Source organism: Bolinopsis microptera, chromosome 8, assembly GCF_026151205.1.
Source record: "Bolinopsis microptera isolate Bmic1 chromosome 8, MBARI_Bmic_1.0, whole genome shotgun sequence".
Taxonomy (NCBI): Eukaryota; Metazoa; Ctenophora; class Tentaculata; order Lobata; family Bolinopsidae; genus Bolinopsis; species Bolinopsis microptera.
The window spans coordinates 7,901,497-7,909,238 of NC_087079.1; the positions used below are offsets into that span (position 1 = coordinate 7,901,497).

The following is a 7,742-nucleotide window of genomic DNA, read 5'->3' on the forward strand; positions in this document are numbered from 1 at the left end:
TCTAATCGATTAACGTGATTATAGATCACTCGACGTGTCTAATCACAACTGGTAGTGCTCAGTAAGACTGGCTACCGTCAATTCGAATCCCTTAAATTGATTGAGGGGCAACTAAGAAGTGAGCTCTCCACATCCGGCTCTCCGGGTATACTCTCAAAACTTCGTCACGCCACACTGCGTGACGGCACAACGCATCTGCTTGCACCACGTGACACGCCGTCTCGCCAATGAGCACTCCACTAGCAGTCACCCTGCGTCCGCGAGGACCAACCACAGGTCTGGCTGTTAGTCAGGTGCAAAGTGAGCGGACGGCTCGTTTCAGACAGTTAGTCTGACAGTAGGTCTGCCAGCCAACCGACTTACACTCAAAATGTGTAACTCCCAAATACGAACATATAAACATTGGTTATTATATACCCGGAAATACATACTAAATTATACGTCCCTTAAACGTTATTCTAAAACTAAGATATCCTAAAAGATATCTCTAAATACCATATTACAACATCTCTACCCAAAAATTTTTTTTTCGAATATTTTAAAACAATAAAATAATCGCCCTTTTCAATAAATCAATTTAAATTTCAATGCTCCCACGCATCAAAAGTCCAAAACTTAAAAATAAGTCAAGTCTCAAAAATAAAATACACGGCCCTAACCCTGTGCATTAAATTTAAATCCTCAAAATTCTAAAGTTAAAACTGAACTTGACTTCCACAAATCTTTCAAAACTTTCCAAAACTTTCAAATACTTCCCTTTTGCACCAAGTTGTAGAGTCTTTGGTGTTGAGTCTTCCTCATTAGATAGAGATGTATCGAATCTCTAAATCTTCTTTGACAAGCAAACAAAGAAGTCAAAATAAATTCGAAAGTCTCTACGTTTCCGCCACTAAAGCAGCCCTGAACGGTTCGTGTTGCGAGTAAAGATCCTAATATCCCTATCAGTAATGTTCTGAAAGATAACGTGTTATACCTAAGTAAGGTACGGTTCCACTGCTAAATACTAAGTAGAAAGTCTAGCTATGCGAGTAAGACATTACTGTACTGAAACTAGATTCTAAAGTAAGTGTACTTCCCTATCCGGGCATCTCCTCGTCTTCTACTGGTTGAAGAGTTTTATAAGATCCGTAACTAGTCTAACGTTGTATTCTAGACGATCAGGTTGTCTCCGTTCCTCAGGTCTCCTAGTGTTATATCTGCGCTCCTCCCTCGGAGGGCTCTGTCTTCTTAGATCCACAGGAGAAAGCGATCCTGTTGTGTCAATGTCGTGCCCCACTGTATCATATGACATAGAACTGCTATGACCCATCGTTCCTTCACCAACAACTGGACTCGATGATCTTCTAGCGGCCGATCTCTCTCTAGCTGGAGTGAAGAATTCTGCAGAATTATCAACTGTTTCTACACTATCGCCTGAGGGAATGTTATGTGTGAGAGGTGTTACCGTACGAAAACTAGGATTTGTAGAATTCAGATCTAGTTGAGCAGGTCTATTAACAGCCCTAGGAGTTGAACTAAAACTAGGTTGTTTATAAATGCTATCTGCACCATCCTCCTCCAGACGAAACTTCTTCGGATGAACCTCTCTTCTCCTTGCTACAACTGGTCTCTTCTCAGTTGAAAATCTGTCTCCTCTTCACTATCACTATCGGAATAGACTACATCTCGCCTTGATGAGCCCGTCTTCAACTCAGCTTCACTGCTAACAATTTTAGGCAATGTACAACTAGTCTCTAGTTTCTCAGAAAATTTGTTCCTGACATATCTCTTTAACTTTCCAATGTTAAACACCTTCTTCTCTCCATCAGGCAAATCTAAACAGTACAAGTGATCGTTTATCTTCTTAGAGATCTTATACGGGCCAACCCAACGAGGACCGAACTTGTGCTTTGGACAATTTATCAAAACAAAAGCTTCCTCACCTTCCTCAAAGAATGGTCACTTAACGTGCTTATCGTGATATCTCTGTGCATAGCAAAAATCACGCTCAGCTTGGACCCTCACCTTCCTGGTGATAAACTTGAGATTCTTGTACAGCTCGTACGCTTCAACATCAAACTCATTTTCCTTCATGGGCTCTAACTCGAAATCCTTACGATTCTCAGCTAGCAGGCTTTACGGTGTGTTTAACTCACGACCAAACACCAATCTGTTGCTAGAATAACCTGTGTGCCGATTCCGCAATGAGTTAAGTACAAAGACTACTCTAGATAACCACAGATCCCAGTCCTGGTAACGTCCCGGTGGTAAGCTGGTCCTCAGTGCAGTATTCAACCGACGGTTTGCTCTCTCAACTCTTCCAGTACTACGAGAAACGTACGGTTGGCCATGAATGTACTTGCAATCTAGTGCTTGAGCTATGGTCTCGAAATACTTAGCTCTAAAACCCGGATGATTATCAGCCATCATGAATCTAGGCTGGCCAAAACGATCAATCCAAAACCTTCGAATCAATGACACGCTCTCCTCAGCTGTCTGGGTCTTAGTAGGAATAGCTACCACATAATTTGACCAACAATCAGTTATAGTCAAAATATACTTGTATCCTCTAGGTGTAGCACCAACCTTCTCAGGAACTATATGATCGAAACAAATTGCTGAGTTAAAAGAGTGGAACAATATGTGCTTGAGAGGTGCCTTATTGTATGCCTGAGGCGGCTTACTTGCTGCACACCTGCAACATGCTGCGATCCATAACTTGAAACATTCACCCATTTTCGGCCAGTAGAAATGTCGTTTACAGACCTCAAGACAATTTTCTACTCCAGCATGTGCAGTCTCCTGGTTATGCACCATGTCCAGGACAGATTCATGCAAGGATTCGGGGACTATGATCAACTCTCTACTTCCCTCCGGATCCCTCACTTCAGTCCAACGTCTCCTAAGTATCCCCTCCTTGATACTTATAAGATCAAACTGTTTCCAATAACTCAACAGTTCCTGAGGCAGTTTACTAGTCTGAATGGCAACAGGTTTCTCACCCTTGGTAACCCAACTGTAGACCTGGTTTAAAATATCATCATCCTTCTGAGCCTGTTTAATCTGCTCATGGGTAGGATTAAGAAATTTGACCCCTCTCTCAAGTGAGCTTACATCACTAGTAACCGCTGAAACATTTTCCACTGCTTCCACTACTGATGCTTCCTCTGTAGGAATAGGATCAGCCTGGGTAAGATTACAATTGCAATGACGGCTATTAACCTCAGGCGTAGTTTGAACAATGCTTACAATACTAGGGTCTTCACTATTTTCATCAAACAAGAACCCCGGAATCATACTGTCCTCAACACTCACCTCATTGCAAGATTCCTCAATCAGATTACTGCAATCATCATCAACCACAGTCTCGCTGCTAACCGGTACCTGCATCCTCTTAAACAGTATCGGGTGTTTACATCTATAATGTTCACGTCTCACCCGGTTTACTCCCTCTAACGCAGCATCAAGACTAAAAGTGGAACTTATATGACCAATGCTCGCAACATTTTCTCGAGATTTACCATAAACCTGATACTTATAACGGCTAAGTCCATCACACATCTGGTTACTCTTCCCCGAGATATGCTTCATAGCAAAAGTATAGTTAGCAAGCTCCTGAAGCTTCCTGATAACAGAAGACGACATTTTTGAAAATATTGTCGTAATATTCAAGAGTGGCAGACAATCTGTGATAACAGTGAAGTTTTTAACGCCACGTAAGTAAACCGAGAAATGTTTCAGAGTCTGATATAAAGTCTCAAATTCAATCTGAGTTTGCGGCCATATCCGCTTGTGGTCCGGAACCTTACGAGAAAAGTATGCAATTACCCTCCTCTTACCTTTGATCCATTGAGTCAAAGTACCACCAAATGCGTGTTTAGAACCATCTAAAGTTACCTCATAACTATTTTCCGGATCACTAACCTCCGGAAAAGCTAGGACAGGACTTGATATCAACATGTCACGTAACCTCTGAAATGCACTCTGGCAATCTTCAGTCCACTCAAACACCTTATTTTTCCGAAGTAAAGCATAAAGGGGACGTGCTATCTCGGAGTATCCCTTGCAGAACTTCTTGGAATAGTTTAACATGCCCAAAACTGACTGCAATTCCGCTCTATTACAGGGAGGTTCTAACTCCTTAATATGCTCTATGCGAGAGTCGTTCATCCTGACTCCTTCCTTAGTTAGAGTAATACCGACATATTCAACCTCCTCACGTAAAAATCTGCACTTACGAGGTGTTAGTTTCAGATTACCCAACTTAAGACGAGCAAAGAGTACTGACAGTATCTGAATGTGAGATTTTACATCACGCGTGAATATCAGTAAATCATCTATGAAGAATGCTAACGCATCTGATATACCCAGACCGTTTATCAACCGCATGACCATTCTAGTAAACGTAGCTGAACTAGATTTCAGGCCCATGACCATTCTAGCAAACTGATACTTCTTCTGATTGTGCATGAACGCCGTGACATGCCTGGATTCCTTGGTATACGGAACCTGGTGAAAAGATTTACTCAAATCCACTGTCGAATACAGATTCTTATCGCCCACTTTGTCTAAAATGTGGTTCAAGTTAGGCAGCTCCATCAAATCATCCTGAAGCTCTAAATTTACCATTCTCAGATCCGCAACTAATCTAGAGCGATCTCCTGATGGCACCAGGAAAAGGGGAGAATTAAAATTAGAGTGGTCAGGGCATTCCTCAACCACACCAGATCTAAGCAAACCTCTAATCTGTCTATCCATTTCCGGCTGCTGCTTAAACGGAATCCTTCTCGATGGAACCCATCTAGGTTTATAGTTATCCTTGAGCTGGAGATGTGCCTCAAAGAAATTACAACAACCTAAATCATGCTCTCCACTCGAGAAAATAGTTCTATACTCACACACAGTCTCCCGAAGACCATTCTTGTCTTCCTCGCTTATGTTCAACTCGTCTAACTTCAACTGTTTGAAAAGATTCGATCTCTATCCCATTCCTTAACAAGCGGCTCCTCATCAGCTAGCTTGCTCACCTCTGGCACTGAACAATCAGATGACACCGCATTAACCGTTTCACAGGTCACTCTCATCACTCGCTCACCAAACTCTACTGGCTTCATCTTGCCCAGCCAGGTTCTCTTACTTATCTTCACAGGCTTATCTGTAGGATTCATGACTCTAACAGGGACCATGTTGTCCTCAGACCGTATGAGAGAGTGCGCTGTGAATATGCCAGTACCTACAACCGTGTTAATATGAGGTTCTAACTGGCCATAAACGTCATCACGTTGACTTTTAGGTCGCAACAATTTGCCTTGTATGTGAGTGCCCGAGAGAGGTGGTATAATTACTGTTTCATTGCATACTACCTTCATGCAGCGCTTAGTGGGTTTAGGTGGTGTTCTAAAACACGATGAACCCTTGTTAGTATACAGCAATCTATCCCTGGCATTAATATTGATCCCCTGATCAAACATTAAATCCATGCCTATCAGAACCTCTGCCTCATGAAATTCGGAAACAACAAACGTGTGCTCAAAAGATTTTCCGGCAATTATCACTGGAAGCTTAATCTGACCGAAAGTCTTTATGCTATTTCCCGAAAAGGACTTGAGCTTGAGATTACACGACACAACCTTCTCAAACTTATCTATAAATCTGACAAATGATTCAGCAATTATAGAAATAGATGATCCCGTATCCACAAAGAAATTTGCTGATCTACCAGCACAATTTCCTCCAACCAAAATGCAGTTTCCCTTACTGCCACCAATCTCGTTACAATCCTCATAGAAGTTTAAAGGCGCCTGGTTGTTAGGTCTATACGCTCTGTTCCCACTCTGTTGGCCATAACCACTTTGATATAAAGACCCTCTGTCTTGATATCCACTTCTATTACCAGCAAATATGCTCGGACAGTTTCTCTGAAAATGCCCTCTATTACCACACTCCCAACAACCTTCTAACTGAGAGCGAACGTTACGTGATCCCCGATTATTAGAATTAACCACGTTGCGAGCTGGCTGATAACGTGATTGAACAGGCGTGTTTCTACGATCATCATTCCTCATACCACCCCTAAAACTATTGCTAACCAGATTAGGAGTCCATGATCGGCCTGTGCGCTGGTTAACTTCCGAATGGGAAGGAGGACATTCAGGACTATAACTCTCCTGTCTAGTGCCCGTCATAAAGTGGTCACGTGTTTGTCTAGGTGCTGTAAACCTAGCTCTCTGGCCATCTAATTCAGGATTACTAATGGCGAAAATCGTATCCTGGGCCTGAGTGAAACTCCCTGGTTCACCACCAACAGCTAACGTGATACGCTCAGTGTGGATTGCTAGTTTTACTGCCTCTCTATAGGAATGTAACTGGGACTCATAAAGCTTAGTCCTTACAGCTACGTCACGAGCTCCTACAACAAGAACATGCAAGCAACTCTCGTCCCTCTTCGACTCGCAGTCGTATCCGGCTTTAAAAGCAAGCTCATCTATACGTGAAATAAACTGCTGTAGGTTCTCATTTGCTAACTGACGCAATGACATGAGCTCAGTTCTATAGGCCCAAGATTGAGTAGCTGGAAATATCTCCTCTGAGTATCGCTTAATAAGAAGATCAATATTACATCTCTCGTCCGGCCTAAGAGAGATTTTCTGCAGTATTTCCCAGGTGGATTCACAACGAATGTACGACAACATATACGTGCTAATATCAGAACCACCGCTATGTCCACACAGAATCAAATGCTCCTTGAACCGCCTGGAAAATCTGATGAAATTAGATCCAGTGTCAAAGTAAGGAGGCTTGGGAGGCTTGGCACCCGTCAAATGTGGACCAGCGACTGAACTATTCAATGGGGTTATCATACTGTTGTCAAAATCATCCCCGATGTTCACGTTTCTAAACTTAGTAACTGTGCTAAGTGGTTCTGGCCGTACATTATCAATCTTATTCTGCAGGCATTCTAAAGCTGAATTCAACTCCTTCTCTAAATCGGAAATGTCATGGCTATCTGTACCTAAACCATCTATCTCCTCCATAGTCTTATTTATGTTTGACTCGATAATTGACGTTGCCCACTCCATTTCAGCTGCATAACTATCACACATGCTAAAACGTGAATCTAAATGTAAAAGTACACTTACAAATAGAGTAGATAAGTACTGGAACAGGCGTACTCCTCACGTTGCTGGAAAATCTTCTAACCGAGACTTTACTTAGCTTTACTGGAACTGTAACTTCTACGTCTATCACTCCTGAGTAGATGTACGAAAAGTAAGGTTGCTAAATTACGCAAAACTCACTAACAATCTAGGTAATACTGTTCTGAAATCTACAAACGGCTGTAAACTAGGTGCTCGTTAAAACGATAGCACTCAACTGGAATATACAGGTACCACAAAATGTGTAGCAACACTTACCAAATCTATTAGGAAGTACTGAAGATCTCGAACAACCTCCAACGTAGTTATTCTGAACTGCGACGTACACTGAACTTAGCTTAGCAAATGACAACGTTAGGATCTAATCGAAACTATACTGAATATAGGTGATGATAGAAGGATCACGAGCAAAAATAGCAACACTAAAAGTGGCCTCCAGATATAGAAAACCGAGTTCTCTTGGTATTTAGTGTATGCTAGTCAAGCTCTAGTCACGAAGCACGAACGGCAGGGCGTACCGTAAGGTAGAAATGAAACGAGTATATTAAAAAGGATGATTAATTAAAAGGAAAAGTAATACAAAGTGAACGTCAACAGATAAAAGTT

The 7,742-nt window shown here is 42.0% G+C and overlaps 1 long non-coding RNA gene across 1 annotated transcript; it reads right to left on the reverse strand.

Moving 5' to 3' along the window:
• On the reverse strand, positions 1 to 7,475 carry LOC134819973 (uncharacterized). Its single transcript, XR_010160828.1, has 3 exons — positions 7,395 to 7,475; positions 7,119 to 7,229; positions 1 to 1,413 (listed from the first exon to the last, which is right to left on the reverse strand). It is a non-coding gene; the product is annotated as an uncharacterized LOC134819973 (long non-coding RNA).
• Positions 7,476 to 7,742: the final 267 nt, after the last annotated feature.